This window comes from Micromys minutus, assembly GCF_963924665.1.
Source record: "Micromys minutus genome assembly, chromosome: 1".
Taxonomy (NCBI): domain Eukaryota; kingdom Metazoa; phylum Chordata; class Mammalia; order Rodentia; family Muridae; genus Micromys; species Micromys minutus.
The window spans coordinates 204466197-204483632 of NC_137969.1; the positions used below are offsets into that span (position 1 = coordinate 204466197).

Sequence of the window (17436 nt, forward strand, 5' to 3'; positions counted from 1 at the left end):
TGCTTGCTTTTGTGACTCCTGATTCCTTTTTTTGGTGTTCTGCCTCTAGGGTTATCTCTTTTAGTGTTTTCTTTATTGTGTCAATTTACATTTTAAGTTCTCTCTTCCATTCCTTTATTTCTTTTGTTCTGTTTTTTTCTTGTTCTTTGAGTTTTTTGAGTGTTTTTCTTGTATCCTCTTTAAAACTTTAGAATCTTTTTGCTTTTCCTACCGTTCTTATTTAAGTATCTCTATCAGCATCTTGAGGTATGATTTCAGGTCTGTGTCTTCTTTTTCTGGAGTGTTTGGGATTCCGATATTTGCTGTTATGGGAGAGCTGGGTTCTGGTGTTGCCAGGTTTTCTTGGTTTCCCTGGGATATACTCTTTCGCTTTCCTCTTGCCATTTTGTTGTCAGTGATATGTTCTTGTTTTTCCCTTGTATCTGGTCTGTGTCCCTGGATCTCTACTGGTCCAGGTGGCAGATGGGCCGAGCCCTGTTGTATGTCTCAGAGTGGCTGGGTGGGAACAGAGGTTCTAAAGTTCTGTTTCTGGTCCCCGGGTCAGGCAGGTTGGAGGGTGCGCCCTGTGTGCGCAATCCGCAGAGATCTCTGTGCTCTCTGGCTGCCCAGATCTCCCACTCACCAGTTTTTCCACCTTAGGGGCTGGCGGTCTGTGTGGCAGATGGGCCGGGCTCTGTTCTGCACCCTGAAGTTGCCATCGGGTGGAAACTGAAGTTCCAAAGTTTTGTTCCTCGTCCCCGGATCAGGCAGGTCGGAGGGTGCGACGCGCGTGCGCACTCCGCAGAGATCTCTCTGCTCTCTGGCTGCCTACATCTCCCACTCACCAGTTTCTCAACCCCTAGGGGCTGGCGGTTTGCGTGGCAGATGGGCCGGGCTCTGTTCTGCACTCTGAAGTCGCCGCCGGGGAGTTATTTTTTTTTTTTTTTATATTTCTTTTTTTAACTTTATTTTAAAAAACAAAGATAAAAGAAAAAAATTTTTAAACATTTTTGCATAAATGTATACAAATACAATTGTGTCAGTGCTTGGCTTCTTTTTTCTTTTTTTTTTAGGTTTGATACTCTGCATTAAGGTCTTACTAGTTACAATGAGCAAAAAGTACATGTAAAACAGGGTGTAACTTGGAATTAGTCAACGTTTTCTTGGTGTGTAAGAATTGAGCATGACAATTTTTTTTTTCTTGAACTTCCCACAGTCTGTGAGTTGTTTCTGGGGCAGTGCGAGCCTCTGGGGTTAGCATCCCACTATCAGTGACTGCATATTATGTCTGTTCTTTTGTGACTGGGTTATCTCACTCAGGATGATATTCTCTAGATGCAACCATTTTCTTAAGAATTTGGTTAAGTCATTGTTTCTGATGGCTGAGTAGTACTCCATTGTGTAAATGTACCACAATTTTTGTATCCATTCATCTACTGAAGGACATCTGGGTTCTTTCCAGCTTCTGGCTATTATAAATAGAGCTGCTATGAACATTGTGGTGCATGTATCTTTGTTGTATATTGGAGTGTCTCTGGGGTATATGCCCAGAAGTGGAATAGCTGGATCTTCAGGTAGTACTATGTCCAATTTTCTGAGGAATCTCCAGACTGATTTCCAGAGTTGTTGTATCAGTTTACAACCCCACCAACAGTGGAGAAGTGTTCCTCTTCCTCCTCAAACTCGCCAGCATCTGCTGTCATCTGAGTTTTGGATCTTGGCCAATCTGACTGGTGTGAGGTGGAGTCTCAGGGTTGTTTTGATTTGCATTTCCCTGTTGGCTAAGGATGTTGAACACTTCCTTAGATGTTTCTCAGCCATTCGATATTCCTCAATTGAGAAGGTATGACTAGGCCTTTTAGAATAATATTTTAGGATAGGATTGTAGGGGATCCATGGTAGACAAATGTTTATCATGGAAATATAAAAAAGCATAGTTTCATGTTGGAATATCTTAAGTCGAAGAAGTGATTATATTATGATTCTGGCTACAGAAAAGAAAATGCAAATTGAAGAATTCTGGAAATGTGTGAAAATATCTATGCATATTTATATGATCACATAAACATGTTGGGTATCTGTGTATATACACACAGATGCAGTACAGTGAAAAGTTTTCTTAAACAACTGCTTTTCTAGATCCTAGTTTTATCATCCTCAGGAACCAGAGCACACAGAAGATATTTTAAGCAACACAAAATGAACAGAAGCAGTTTATCCCTATTGTAAGTTAATTGTGGTATTGATATGTAATCAACTCTAATGAATTCAACAGTCATTAATTTGAATGTAAAAACTAAGCCTTGTCACAGTTAACTAATCACTGCTGTCCATTTGCATTTCATAAATGTTATTCCCATCTGTGAATAGACCCATGCTAAGTTACTGCTAGGAGCTGAGTCAGGCTGGAAATGAAAACTCTTGTTTTGATCATTGGTCTGGGAGGTTCGGGCAAATTCGAAGATGGTCTGGTTATTAAACTGCAACAAAACTATCTGAAAACTGCATTTTCAGGAACCTGATATGGATGCCTCCTCAGAGGCTCTGCCAGAGCCATACTGATACAGAGGAGAATGCTTGCAGCTAACCATCAGACTGAACACAAGAACCCCAATGAAGTAGCTAGAGCAAGGACTGAAGGAGCTAAAAGGGTCTGCAACCTCATGGGAAGAACAAAATGATCAACTAACCAAACCCACCACAGCTCCCAGATACTAAAACACCAACCAATGAGTTTGTATGTGAAGGCTTGTTTTCCCAGAATGCCAAGATGCTGAGGTGGGAGAGGGTGTTTGGGAGAGGGAGCACCTTCATGGAGACAATGGGAGTGGGAGGGGGGATGGGATTGGGGGAAGGGGATAACATCTGAAAGGTATATACAGAGAATATCCAAAAAAAAAAAAAAAAAAAAGGAAGATCAAATGCTTTTTAAAACAATTATTTCCCACTATTTAGATTGAGGAGGCTCAGAGGGAGCATGAACTGTCATGAACAAAACCTATTCTTCTGCATAGTAATAAAAAATTGGTAAAGGAGAAAAGCAAGTGAAACAGCTTCAAGGAGGTTAAGCAATCCACTGAGATGATCACTGGCACAGAGGGCAGGTGTGTGCACCACTGCTCATCGACTTAATGCCTCCAGGGGCTTCGTACTTCCGTATACCTGTCTTCCCACATTCCATACAGCAAGCCATTAACGACACAGATTCAATGTTTTCTTCTTTTTTTTAGTTTCAAAATACTAAAATATTTCTATTAATGACTTTTATTTAAGTTCACTGTGGTTGGAGAAAATACTTTGTTTGTCTTAAATCCTTTAAAATGTGTAACACAAACTATGGTCTACTTTTTCAGTAAAATGCTTTATGTGCACATGAGAAGAGTATGTATAGTATTGGGTAGTGGAGGACACTACAGATTGTGTCAAGTTTGTTAATAGCATTCTTCAGTGTAGCTTTTAAAAATAAATTAATATGCAATTCTATATACTAAAGAAAAAAGAAAACTGCATTTTTTTATTTGTAGACAAATCCAAATTTTTGTAAAACAGTGGTTCTCCAGGAAGTCTGCAAAAATCAAGGCTATCTTTATAATACTCAGACTTCCTGTTCATCCTGCATTCATTGCTAGAAGCCATTGTGCCATAGTCGTTCTGACTTTAGCATGTAGTGAGTTTATTATTTTTATTACAAATGAACAAATTAATAGCAAATATACATAGCTATTTTTGCTTAGATTTCTAGTATTAGTATGCTTGATAAATCTCACATAAAGCCCTTTTGAGGACTTTCATATGTTTTAGATTTTTCATGTATTTATTTTACATTTGAGATTATAATACAGTTATATAATTTCTGCTCTCTTTTCTTCCTTCAAAAGCTTACATGTACCCTTCTTTGCTCTCTTTCAAGTTTATGGTCTCTCTTCTAACTGAGGATATGTGCATATATGTATATACACATATATCCTAAACATGCTTAGGAACAATGTCATTTGTATGCATGTCCTCACAACTGACCATTTGGTATAGGACAACCGATTGGCATTCTCTGCCGTGGAGAAAACTATTTCTGCTGCCCTGAGCCTTCTGTAATTGCCTGTAGTTCTTGGTGTAGGAGGCCTCTTGGGATTTCCACTCCTTACTTTAGCATGTCTCTTGGTGTTGTCCTTGTCAGCTCATGTTCATGCAGTCTTGTTGGTGAGACTTTATAGGTATCGCTTTTGACATTTCTAGGAGACACAGTCTCATAGCCATGATTCTTTTAAAATTTATTATTATTATTTTATTTATTTACTTTACATCCTGCTCAACCCCTCCAGTCACTCCCTTCCATAATCTTTCTCCCCATCCGAACTCCCTTCTCTTCTGAGCAGGTGGGGGCTCCCTTGGGTACCCCCTCCCCATTCTAGCACATCAGGTCTCTATGAGGCTAGAATTTTCCTTTCCCACTGAGGCCAGACAAGGCAGCCCCACTAGAAGAACATATCCAAAGGACAGGCAAAGCTTTTGGGATAGCCCTACTCCAGTTGTTCAGGCTGAACATCTGCCACATATGTGTAGGGAGGCCTAGATAACCCTGACTCTTTGTCTTTTACAATATTTCTGCCTCTTCTTTCAAAACATTCTGTGAGCCTTAGGTGTGGGAATATTTTATAGATGTAAAATTTAAGGCTGGACTCTGTAACTCTGAATGTTGATTGGTTGTAGTTTTCTGAAATGGTCTCTATCTGTTGTAAAAAGAAATTTTCTCAATGAGTGGTATATTTTGTCTCTTTAACTCTAGTAGTACTTTTTAAAATAAAATTGGGTGTCCCAGAGTTTGCTGCATGTATTTTTAGGATAGTCATGCCTTCTTGGTTAACAGTTTCTTTCATGAGAATGAAGTATCCCTCTTTCCTTCTTAATAGTTTTTAGTTTTAAATCTATTTTGTCAGATATCAGGATAGTTATGCCTGCTTGCTTTCTGGTTCCATTTGATGGGATTATTTTAGTCTATCTTTATAGTCTATGGTAGTGCCTATTTTTAAAACTAAGATAAGTAGAAATAAAATACTCTTCTTTAAAAGCTAAGATAAATAAATAGAAACGTTTGACATTGCATGTGAAGCTCCTGTGGGTTAAGGGATAGGTAAATAGAGTCCTTAACAAAGCCTAGAGATCATTTGCAGTGTCATGGGGGAGGCCAGAGTACACTGAGGGACAAGGGTAGGTTGGCAGGTTGAGGAAAAGGCATGAATGGGTCATCAGGCTAGAATTGTGCCCTACTTTTCTTAAATTATGCACACGTGTGTGTGTGTGTGTGTGTGTGTGTGTGTGTGTGTGTGTGTGTGTTTATGTGTGGGTTAATAAACTTGTAAGTTCCGGTGCCCTCAGAAACCAGAAGAAGGTGTCAGATACCCTGGAGCTGGAGTTATAGGCAGTTGTGAAAAACCTGATAAAGATGCTACCTACCACTTCTGTAACTGTAAGAGGATAAAAGGATTTTGAGACCAAGGAATATCTGCATTGCTCATTTAAGTTAATTTGAATAGTTGTTTAAGGAAGCTAGTGTTTATGACATTGTAAGCAGAAATAAAGATATGCTCAGGAGACCCTTAAGCCTCTCCCATTGTCTATAAGACTATTCAAACAATGGCTCCCAAGAAACTGGAATTATCTTAGGATTTATAACCTGAGAAAATGAAAAGGCCAACTCCTGATGCTAGTTAGTTAGGGAAGGAAGGTGTCTCTTAGGAAAAGATTTCATAGACTCTTGACAGCTTGTCATACTGCAGGAGAAAGTGGAGCCAAGACTATGATGGCTCAGTGGTGGCCGGGATGACACCTTTCCTCTGACTAGCATGTATACTTGTTGCCTTCTACTTAAATCTAAGCCCCGTTTCCCCGGGCATGTGTTAACTTGTATGTTTGTTCATTTTCTCAGTGTGGAGACAAAATACATTTCCTTTCTCTGCTTTTCAACATTACCTGTCTCTTTAATTGGCTTATTGAGGACCTAGCTCTTTAGCATTGTCTAAGCTCTGACCTTAACAACCCTGGCAACAATTTATTCCTCCTGCTAGAATTTTTTACATCAATCTTCAGGTAAAATATACCTGTGTCTGCAATGAATACAAACAGAATGCAAGCTGTTGGTACAAAGACAGGCCAAGACAGAAGATATTTAGTCAGTGTTGCTGAAACAGGGCACTAGACCTTGGTAGGCCTCCAGACTCTATTAGCATGACAAACTCTATAATATGAGAAGAGGCCGTTGGTCCAGGGAGGGCTCATTTTCCTAAAGTAGGAGACCGCCAAGGTAATGGGGTGCAGAGGGTGAGTGTACCTTTGTGAAGACAAGTGGAGGGGGAGGGGAGATGGGAGCAGGTGGGGAAGGAGATAACATTTCAAATGTAAATACAGAAAGTATTTGATAAAAAAAAAAAGAAGAAAGAAAGTACCCTTTAGGTAACATTTCAAGTGTAAATACAGAGAGTATCTAATAAAAAAAAAAAGTACCCTTTAGGTACTCAGCATGTAAACAATACCACTTAACCAAAATGAAAACAAAGGCCTAATCCTTCAGTCCATAGTTTGGGAAAGTCTCTAATGCATTAACCTTGCTTTTAGCTTCTGTAGTTCTGCTTCTGACTGTTCTTGTTAACTGAACTATGACAACACAGAACATGATATTGGTGGTTAAAATCTTACCCTGAAAAAGGTGAGGTGTTACGCTGGCATCCTGAACATCTAGTGTCATCGCTGGCTGGCTAATAATGATCTTACCATGGGGTTAAATTCATGTTTGAGCTATCTGGTTAAATCCTTTGGTAGATATCCCACAACAAACAGTTGGCAAGGACGCATATGAACCATCTCTCCATAGTTCCTTTGGCTTTAGTTGCTTTTGGAAGGTCTGGTGAAAGTGACTTTTTCCTTATTTTAAGACAGGGTCTTACTATGAGACCCAGTCTGTCCTCAAACTCAGGATCCCGTGCTTTCACCTCCCAAGGGCTACAGTGCTTACAAGCAAGTGTCAACATGCCCGATGTGACACTTAGATTCTGACAACTTCCCTTTTGTTTCTGGACAGTATTCGCTGAGGACATCTCTGATTAATCCCATGGTAGTTGGTCTCAACTTTCTCTCACCTCTGGGATGTGGCCTGTCCTAGTCAGTCTGTTTTGATGCCCTGTTGTCATGGGTGAAGAATTTAGTGCCAGTAACTGCTTTTTATTTTTTGTTGCTAATTTTAAGCCACTAAGAAGCAGAGAAGCAATGGCTCTTAGGTTGTATCTATTTGGAGACCATTCTCATACTTTCAGCCTGTCAGTCCTGTGGGTGATGTCCTAGCAACTTAAAAATACTGCTCACGTTCTTTTGTTAGAAGCTGTACTTTTTCAGACTGTTAATTAGGAAATCCTTGCAAAGCTTTCAGAAAACACAACCAACAAGAACAAATACTTAAAGAAAATTTGTTAAAAAATAAGCATTTGAGTGATGCCCAGTGCCTCTGACTTGCTAGGAGGCACTGCTTGCAGCTCACAGCTCATCAAATTTAAGGAGAATACTCACAGAAGGCTGGAGAGATGGCTCAGAGGTTAAGAGCACTGACTGCTCTTCCCAAGGTCCTGAGTTCAATTCCCAGCAACCACATGGTGGCTTACACCAATCTGTAATGAGATCTGATACTCTCTTCTGGTGTGTCTGAAGACAACTACAGTGTACTCATACATGAAATAAATAAATAAATAAATCTTACAAAAAAAAAAAAAAAAGGAGATTACTCATAATACAATTAGGAACACAGGAATACAGACCCAGGAAAGGTAAGTGCCACTAACAATTCTAGTTTGGAGGGTAACAGTGTGGTAAGTTTTCTCCTAATTTTGCATTTATAAAGCTTATAGGAGCCAGTGTGCACCTGTGAGGGGGCAGATCAGCCTGTTCTCCCTCTCAACACCACACAGTCTACAGGACCCCCACCAGGTGCCCGGCCGAAGGGGAACCCCTAGGCATGAAAGCCATCTCCCTTCCGGTCTCCACCTGCATGGGGGCAGATCTGTCTGTCTCCCTCTCAGTCTCAACACTGTGCAGTCTACAGGGCTCCCAGGAGACCTGCTGCAGCTAGGGCCACAAATCCCCCAGGACATCTGAGGCAACCCAAGGGCACAGGGGGCAGGCTCTACACAGAGTCACCCAGGCCAGCTAGCACCAGAGATAACCAGATGGTGAGAGGTCAGTGCAAGATCATAAGCAAAGAAGCCAATATACTTTGACACCATCAGAACCCTGCTCTCCCAACACAGCAAGCCACGAACACCCCAATATACATGAAAGGCATGATGCTGACCTAAAAAAATCCCATCTCATGAAGATCATAGAGACCTTTAAGGAGGATATAAATAACTCAAAGAAATACAGGAAAACACGGGTAAACAGGTAGAAGCCCTTAAAGAGGAAACAAATAAATATTCCAAAGAATCGGTCTCCCCTCCATGAACCCCACTCTTCCCCCTCCTCTTTGACTCTAAGAGGGTGCTCACCCACCCACCTACCCATTCCTGCCTCACCCCTCTAGCATCTCCCTACACTGGAGCATCAATCCTCTACAGGATCAAGGGCTTCCCCTCCCATTGATGCCAGATAAGGCTATCCTCTGCTTACATACGCACCTGGAGCCATGGACCTGCCCATGTGTACTCTTTGGTTGGTGGTTTAGTCCATGGGATCTCTGAGGAGTCCGATTAGTTGATAGACTCCACTGGGGTCTCTGTGCTCAGTCCGGTAGTTGTCTATATCTGCCTCTGTCTTAGTCGGGTGCTGGCAGAGCCTCTCAGAGGACAGCCATACCAGGCTCCTGTCTGCAAGCACAACTTGGCATCTAAGGTCTTCTTGACATGGCATTCTGCATCTCTCTGCTGTTCTTGGACAAGTCTGCTTCTACCACTCAGGTCAACTGCGCACTTCTGCTTCAAATTTGCCAGTGGTTTCTTGGACTCATCATATTGCTCTCAGATATCCTCTCTCTCAGACCTGCTGTTTTCTGGTCAAACACTCCCCCTGTGGTGTGTTCCTCATCTAGAGTCTCCATGCTCCATAGCCTGATTTTCACATTGCTAAAATCCATGCTTCATTGTCCTCAGCCAGGTATCACTCCCAGTTCTCTACTCTTCTGCTATGACGTCTGCTCAGCCCCAAACCCTTCATACTACTAACTGTTGGCAGTGGCTTGTTCCCCCTCCATTAAACTCCCACTGAGGAGCTGTGTTATGCAGCTATTTTTGGTTTCTCTGGACCATACCATCTCTTTCTTGTTCTTTTCTGGTATCTTTTCAGTTCTTTTGTAGCTTTCTGAAGGTCTCCCTTTATTTTTTCTGTGAAGTTAAGTCTACCTTTCTTCTGACTCTTTTTCCCTAGCTTACACTGGGGCTGTTTTTAGCCTGCCATACTTCTTGGAAGTCAGCACATAAGTTTACAAAAGAAATGTAAAAAAAAGTGAAGTGACCAGAGGGTTTTTAATCAGTTATTTTTAGGAACCCTAGGGGTGGATTTAGTTTTGCCATATGCTGCTTGGAAGTAGAATAACACATAAACGTTTAAAAAAACCTAATCACATAAAATTCTCCCCACAGGGACTATCTTAATTAGGGTTATTATTGCTGTGATGTAACACTATGACCAAAAGCAATTTATGGAAGGAAAGGGTTTATTTCATTCACAGTTCCATATAATTGCTCATCATCAAAAGTAGTGAAGACAGGAACTTGTACAGGGCAAGAGTCTGGAGGCAGGAGCTGATGGAGTAGCCATGGAGGGATGCTGCTTACTGGCTTACTCCTCATGGCTTGCTCAGCTTGCTTTCTTATAGACCCCAGGATCACTAGCCCAGGGATAGTACCACCCACATGGACTGGCCTTTCCTACATTAATTACTAATTAAGGAAATGCCCTACAGTTAGAATTTACAGAGGCATTTTTTTTTTCAGTTGCAGTTTTTTCCTGTCTTATAACTAGCTTGTGTAAAGTTATAAGTCTTATATAGTCTTATAACATAAGACTAGCCAATACAGACACCATGAGGACACAAATTTAATGTGATAATGTGTGTATTTTGTTATACACTTACAATGAAGATCTACTCAACACCCTTACTACTATGTCTCAAAGGTTCAACAGAACTACAATGGCTCAACAGAGCCTTAAAGGAGCAACACAATTTACATTCTCTGTCTAAGGGAAGACATCAAACTCTAATTTCTTCAAAACAGCTTCCAAGCTGACAATGGCACAAAGGGTACAATATCCCAAATAGTCCCAAGGCTCTGAAACAACTTAGAAGAACTCTGAAAGACAAGGCCAGTCACCAAATGACAGTCATAAAAACAGTTCGAAAGCCATCCAGAGAATGCCCCACCATCTGATCCATTCCATCTGTAGACACCAAACCACAACACTATTGTTGATGCCAAACTGGTATGGCTGTCCTCTGAGAGGCTCTGCCAGTACCTGACTAAGACAGATGCAGATACTCACAGCCAACCATTGGATCAAGCTGGGAGACCCCAGTGGAAGTTAGGGGAAAGGCTGAAGGAGCTGAAGGAGATTGCAACTCTATAGGAAGAACAACAATATCAACTAACTGGACTCCTCAAAGTTCCCAGGGACTAAACCACCAACCAAAGAGCATACATGGGCTGGTCCATGGCTCCAGTTACAGATATAGCAGAGGACTGCCTCATCTGGAATTAGTGGAAGGGGAGGTGCTTAGTCCTGTGGAGGGTTGATGCCCCAGAGAAGAGGGATGTTAAAAGGGTAAGGCAGGAGTGGATGTGTGTTTGAGGGAGCATCCTCTTAGAGGTAAAGGGAAGGGGGATGGGAACTCATGAAGGGGAGATTGATAGAAGGGATAACATTTGAAATGTAAACAAATAAAATGACTAATTAAAAAAAAAAAAACCAAATGGTACCTAAACTGGATGAAGATATTCTAAAGAGACACTGTGTACTCCATTTAGGTAATCAGACTCTGGGATCTGTCAACCTCAAGAGACTGCAGTTCTCCTAGGAATCTCTTTTTGGGAGAAGAGGAAGCCTAAAGCCTAGACCATCCAGAGGGGGAATCCCCCCAAAGCGAGTTAAAACTTAATAGAATACCTACAGAGGAGACAATGATAGTCCAACGTAGCTATGAACATATCCTGACCAGGGACACTTAGATATCAATAATTCTAGACTTCTACTTGAATTTTAACTTTACCTCAGGACTCCAAAAGATGGAGTTGGGGGATTCTAGAGCTTGCTGTTCTTCTTCTTCTTCTTCTTCTTTTTTTTAATCATTTCTGATGTGACCACATTTGATGATTCTTCTCTGTCTGATGATTTTCACTGTGTATTTGGCTGTCTTAATGGCTTATAGAGGACAGATGCTGAACCTAGCTTATTGAACATAGACTGTAACCCTAAGTTTGGTAACATTTATGACATCCATGAAGTGAGCAAAAGGCACAGTTTGGGCTATCTGTTCTCTGCAGAAATATTAAATAAAAAATATTAAATGCCCTGGCCATTGCTGGAAGTTTTTCATTTCTCTCTCTGTCTCTCTCTGTCTCTTTCTCTGTCTCTCTGTCTCTCTTTCCCTTCCTCCCTCCCTTCTGTCCATTTTCTCGCTCTCTTTCTTCCTTTTCTTTTTTTTTTTTCCTTTTTCTTTTTTTGGCTATTTTGAGACATGGCCTCACCATGAAGCCCTGGTTGTCCTGGAAATCATTATGTACACCAGGGTGGCCTTGAACTCAGAGATCTGCCTTCCTTTATCTCCTGAGTGCTAAGATTAAAGGCATGGGCCATCACACCTGACTCAGAGACATTCTCTAATCTTCCAACTTTAGACAACATCAAATACATTTTGCCTTTTCTTGGTGAAGCATAAGAATGAATATTTGGACTTTTTATTTTTGTCAGAAAAAAAATCTAAAGCATCACATTTATAACCTATACTGCTTTTTTCTTAGGCAAACTTCCATTTTTAGTATCAGCCTAAATGTAAAGGTACTTTTACTTGACCTTAGTCTTCTTAGAATACACATAATGTGTCAATGTTAAAATGAGCTAATTTGCTTTTGGGACAATTACTAATCTATTATTCATGTAAATAATGCTATAGAGGTTAGGCATTTAATATCTAAATATGTTGTTAGAAATTGGGCTTCCATTTTTTCACCACAATCAAGTTAGCTTTATTCCAGATATAGGGATGGGTTAATATATGTATAAATCAGTATTAGAAATTTCATAAAGAGGCTCAAAGACAAAATAACATGATCATCTTCATAAATGCAAAAAATGACTTTGGACAAAATTTAACATTACTTTGTTAAAAGTCCTAAAGAAATTCAGAATAAAAGGTTTATATCTCTACATAATAAAGGCTATATATAAAGCAAACCTACAGGCACATCATTTTTATGGGAGAACTCAGCATATTAACTCACTAATATGGACTCAAAAAGGATCTTCACTCTCTCAGTTCTACTCAATATAACATTGAAAATTCTTTGTTACAGCAATAAGAATGCTGAATTAGAGATATAAACAGCAATGCAAAATGTCAAAATTTGGTCTATTTTTGCTAAAAGGCTTTGCCTCCTTACTTGGCCCTACTAGTCACCTTGAAAGAGTAGAATAGAAGTTTAAAACAGGCATCGATAGTACCCTGTCTCAAGATGGGAGCAATTACTGGTGAGGACAAGGCTAAAACTAAGGAAGTAATCATCTTTGAATGATTTCTTTGGGCCACCTTCTAGGACCACACTTTACCCAGGCCTGCCTTGTGTCTACCCTATGCTTCTTGCCTGAATTCTGCTCAATCCAAAGCTCATGTCAATAGTTAAAGGCAGAACAGGTGTGGGTCACTGCATCCCTGCGTGCTCTTGTCTCTTATGCAGCCACACTGAATAAATCCAGTCTTCTCTCACCAATGCTCAGTTCTGTTCTTTTCTTCTTTTGTTGGATATTTAGAAAATTTACATCTCAAATGTTATCCCCTTCCCTGGTTTCCCCTCCAGAAATGCCCTATCCCATCCTCTCCCCCTGCTTCTATGAGGGTGCTCACTGACTCTCATACCCACTCCCTCTCACCCCCCACCCTGGCATTCTCCTACGCTGGGGCATCAAAATGCTCAGTTCTTTAACTAGAATGTGTCTATGGGGACTTACCTCACCACTGAAGTCAATGGAACCAGGACTACTGCCCTAAAAAATGTGGCTAAATTACTGTGTTTTTTGATCTCAAAAATAAGAGAAAAATAAAAGAGGTGGGCTACTGGATAATAGTGTGTAATGATATGATTTGTTTATTTAAGATGATTTTCATCCCAAGTTGCCCAATGATTTAGCAGGTTTTCTTTTACTTTCATCTCAAACAATCAACAACTTTATTTTATTTTCACCATGTATGCTATTTTAACATTTTAATAGCACCAGAACTCCAATATGTTGACCAGTGAGTAGGGCAGATTTAAATTAGACCCTTGGCAGCTATGGTGTTGCTTCCAGATCCTAAAAATTTCTGTGATGGTGGATGCTCCTTCAGGCCCTGTCTCCAATCTGCTGCAAGACTTAAGCACCACACACCTCCACTCAAGAGCTCTTCATTGTCTTTAAAAAATAAACTTAAATGTATTTTTGTCTATATGTAAATCCATGAGACTATTCTACATAATTATTATATACTTTCTTTTTTAATTGAACAATTTTATTTTAAAAAAGAGATAAATGTACAGATTTTAAAAGTATTTTTGCATAAAACTATACAAATACATTTTTGTCAGTACCTGATTTTCTAAAGGTTTGATAGTAGGCATTGAAATCTTACTAGTTACAATAAGCATAAAGTACATGTAAAACAAAACATAACATGGAAATAGTTTTCTTGGTGTGTAAGATTAAACATAGTGATTTTTAAATAGCAAGAATTGCCACAAGGCTGCATTCTTAGCTCTTGGATTATTAATCATTTAAGGTCTAGGTATACCATACACTTAGTTTTTTTTTTTTTTTTTTTTTTTTTTTTTTTCTAAAAAGGACTAAGGCCTCCACTTTCTGACCTTTCTTCTTTTTGAGCTTCACGTGGTCTGAGTTGTTTCTTGGGTATTTAGAGCTTTCTGGGGCTAGTATCCAATTATCAGTGACTGCATATTACTTCTGTTCATTTGTGACTTGGTTACCTCACTCAGAATGATATTCTCTAGATCCATCCATTTGCCTAGGAATTTTGAAAAGTCATTGTTTCTAATAGCTGAGTAGTACTCCATTGTGTAAATGTACTGCAATTTCTGTATCCATTCCTTTGTTGAAGGACATCTGAGTTCCTTCCGGCTTCTGGCTATTATAAATACGGTTGTTATGAACACTGTGGTGTATGTGTTTTTGTTGTATGTTGGAGCATCTCTGGGGTATATGCCCAGAAGTGGAATAACTGGATCTTCAGGTAGTACTATGTTCAATTTTCTGAGGAACTGCCAGACTGATTTCCAGAGTGGTTGTACCAGTTTACAACCTCACCAACAGTGGAGAAGTGTTCCTTTTTTTCCGCATCCTCGCCAACATCTGCTGTCATCTGAGTTTTTGATCTTAGCCATTCTGGTTGGTGTGAGGTGGAATCTCAGGGTTGTTTTGATTTGATTTCCCAGATGACTAGGGATGTTGACCATTTCTTTAGGTGCTTCTTGGCCATTCGATATTCTTCAGTTGAGATTTTGTTGTTTAGCTCTGTACCCCATTTTTAATTGGATTATTTGATTCTCTGGAGTCTAACTTCTTGAGCTCCTTGTATACGTTGGATATTAGTCCTCTATCAGATGTAGGATTGGTAAAGTTTCTTTCCCAATCTGTTGGCTGCCATTTTGTCTTCTCGACAGTGTTCTTAGCCTTACAGAAGCTTTGCAATTACATGAGGTCCCATCTGTCGATACTTTAAAAAATTTTAATTTTTGTTTTATTGGACATTCTCTGTATTTACATTTCAGATGTTATTCCCTTCCCCCAAGCCCATCCTTACTCCCCCTCCCATTGCCTCCACAAAGGTTCTTCCTCTCTCAACCAACCTCTCCCACCTCAGCACCTTGGGGTTCCCCTACTCTGAGAAAATGTGTCTTCTCTGGACCAAGGCCTCTCCTTCTATTTGTGTCAGGAAATGCTATCCTCTGTTGCATATGTACCTGGGGCCATGGGTCTCTCCATGCAAACTCATTGGTTGGTGTTTTAGTCCCTGGAAGCTGCGGTGGGTTTGGATAGTTGATAATTTTGTTCTTCCCATGGGTTTGCAGACCCTTCCAGCTTCCTTAGTCCTTTCTCTAGCTCCTTCATTGGGGTCCTTCTGTTTAGTCTGATGGTTAGCTGTAAGCATCCTCCTCTGTATCAGGATGCCTATGGCAGAGCCTCTGAGGAGGCATCTATATCAGGTTCCTGCCAGTAAGCACTTCTTGGCACCAGAAATAGTGCTTGGGTTAAGTGGCTGCATATGGGGTGAGGCAGTCTCTGGATGATCTTTTGTCCAATCCCTGCTCCTCTAGTTCTCCCTTTATTTCCTCCCATGAGCAGTTTTTTCTCCCTTCTAAGAAAGACTCAGGCACCCACCTTCTGTCCTTCCTTTTCTTTGAGCTTCATAAGTTCTGTGAATTTTTCTTGGGTATTCTGAGCTTTTTGGGCTAGTATCCACTTATAAGTGAGTACATACGTGTGTGTGTGTGTGTGTGTGTGTGCGCGCGCGCGCGTGCGCGCGCGCACGCCCGCGCACGGTTTGTGACTGGTTACCTCACTCAGAAGTTCCATCCTTTTGCCTAGGAATTTCATGAACTCATTGTTTTTAATTACTGAGTATTACTCCATTGTGTATATGTACCACAATTTCTATATCCATTCCACTGTTGGAGAACATCTGGGTTCTTTCCAGCTTCTGGCTATTATAAATAAGGCTGCTATGAATATGGTGGAACATGTTTTTTTTTGTTAGATGTTGGCGTTTCTTTTGGGTATATGCCCAGGAGTGGTATAGCTGGGTCCTCAGGGAGTACTGTGTCCAGTTTTCTACGGAACCACCAGACTGATTTCCAGAGTGGTTCTACCAGTTTATAATCCCACCAACAGTGGAGAAGTGGTCCTCTTTCTCCACATCCTTTCCTGTCACCTGGATTTTTGATCTTAGCCATTCTGACTATTGTGAGGTGTAATCTCAGGGTTGTTTTGATTTGCATTTTCCTGATGACTAGGGATGTTGAGCATTTCTTTAGGTGCTTCTCAGTCATTCAATATTCCTTAGTTAAGAATTCTTTGTTTAGTTCTGTAGCCCATTTAAAAATTTTTTTAATTAGATATTCTCTATTTACATTTGAAGCATTATTGCCTTCCCCCACCCAGTCTCATCCTCCTCTCCTTCCACTTGTCTTTAGGAAGGTGCACTTGCTCCTAGTCACCTTCTCCACTTCATTGCCTTGGCATTCCTCTACATTGGAAAAAACGTGTTCTCCCTGGAACAAAAGCCTCTTCTCACACTGATGCCAGACAATGCTTTTCTTCAGCTACATCTGCACATGGAACCATAGGTTTCTCAATGTGAGCTCAATGTGTTGGTGTTTTAGTCTATGGTACCCCATTTTTAATAGGATTATTTGATTCTCTGGAGTTTAACTTCTTCAGTTCTTTGTATATATTAGATACTAACCCTCTATGTTTTCTAAGTGTTCCTTCCACTTCTGGGTTCAGATTCATTCCACTTTCTCTTATAGCCTTCAGAGCCGCAGCTGTACACTCTGGGAAATAAGCCATATTCACCAGCATCAATTGTGGCGACTTCATGAAGATCTGGCCAATCTGATTTATAATGAGCTTCCCATCAGCAGTTACCACAGTAAAATGATCAAGACATCCCGGTGCAGTCCTTATGATGAGAGTCTTATTGAAATTATCCTTAAGCACTTCCATCATAGATTTCATGTCTTTATCCACCTCTTCCAAGCTGACTGTATCCTCAACCAGGGCTGTGTTAATGTTCACTCTGGTTTGGGGCTGTCCTTTCCCTTTAGCTTTGGCTTTCTTGGTTGCAAAATGTCGAACTGGTACTGCTGGGTAGTCTGAGTATTGCCTATGGTCATGTTGTTTTGCACTCACTGTTTTCATGGAAACTTCTGAAACAGGTCTGGTTAAAGCAGAAAGGTAACTGTGAAAGGCAGGGTACAGCAGGCGAAAGCATCATATTCCTAAGGCCATGACTGAAGAGAATTCTCAGATGCACCCACAGCATGTGTTTCCCTATTATCCCAACAGCCGGGATAATAGGGAAACACATGCTGGACAGTGGAGGTGGAGGTGTGGGTGTTACAACATGCTTTGAGCTTTAATAAGGTTTCTTCTATGAAGGTGTGTGCCCTCGTATTTGGAGCATAGATGTTCAGGATTGAGAGTTTGTCTTGATAGATTTTT

General features: G+C 40.5%; 1 pseudogene across 1 annotated transcript in view; it reads right to left on the minus strand.

The window, feature by feature from the left end:
* Positions 1–17226, minus strand: part of LOC308417270 (ribosome-recycling factor, mitochondrial-like) — a 41883-nt pseudogene extending 24657 nt beyond the window's left edge. Inside the window, exon 1 of the transcript in view lies at positions 16679–17226. The product of the transcript in view is annotated as a ribosome-recycling factor, mitochondrial-like (transcript). The remainder of the gene's footprint in view (positions 1–16678) is intronic.
* Between the last annotated feature and the right edge of the window lie 210 nt (positions 17227–17436).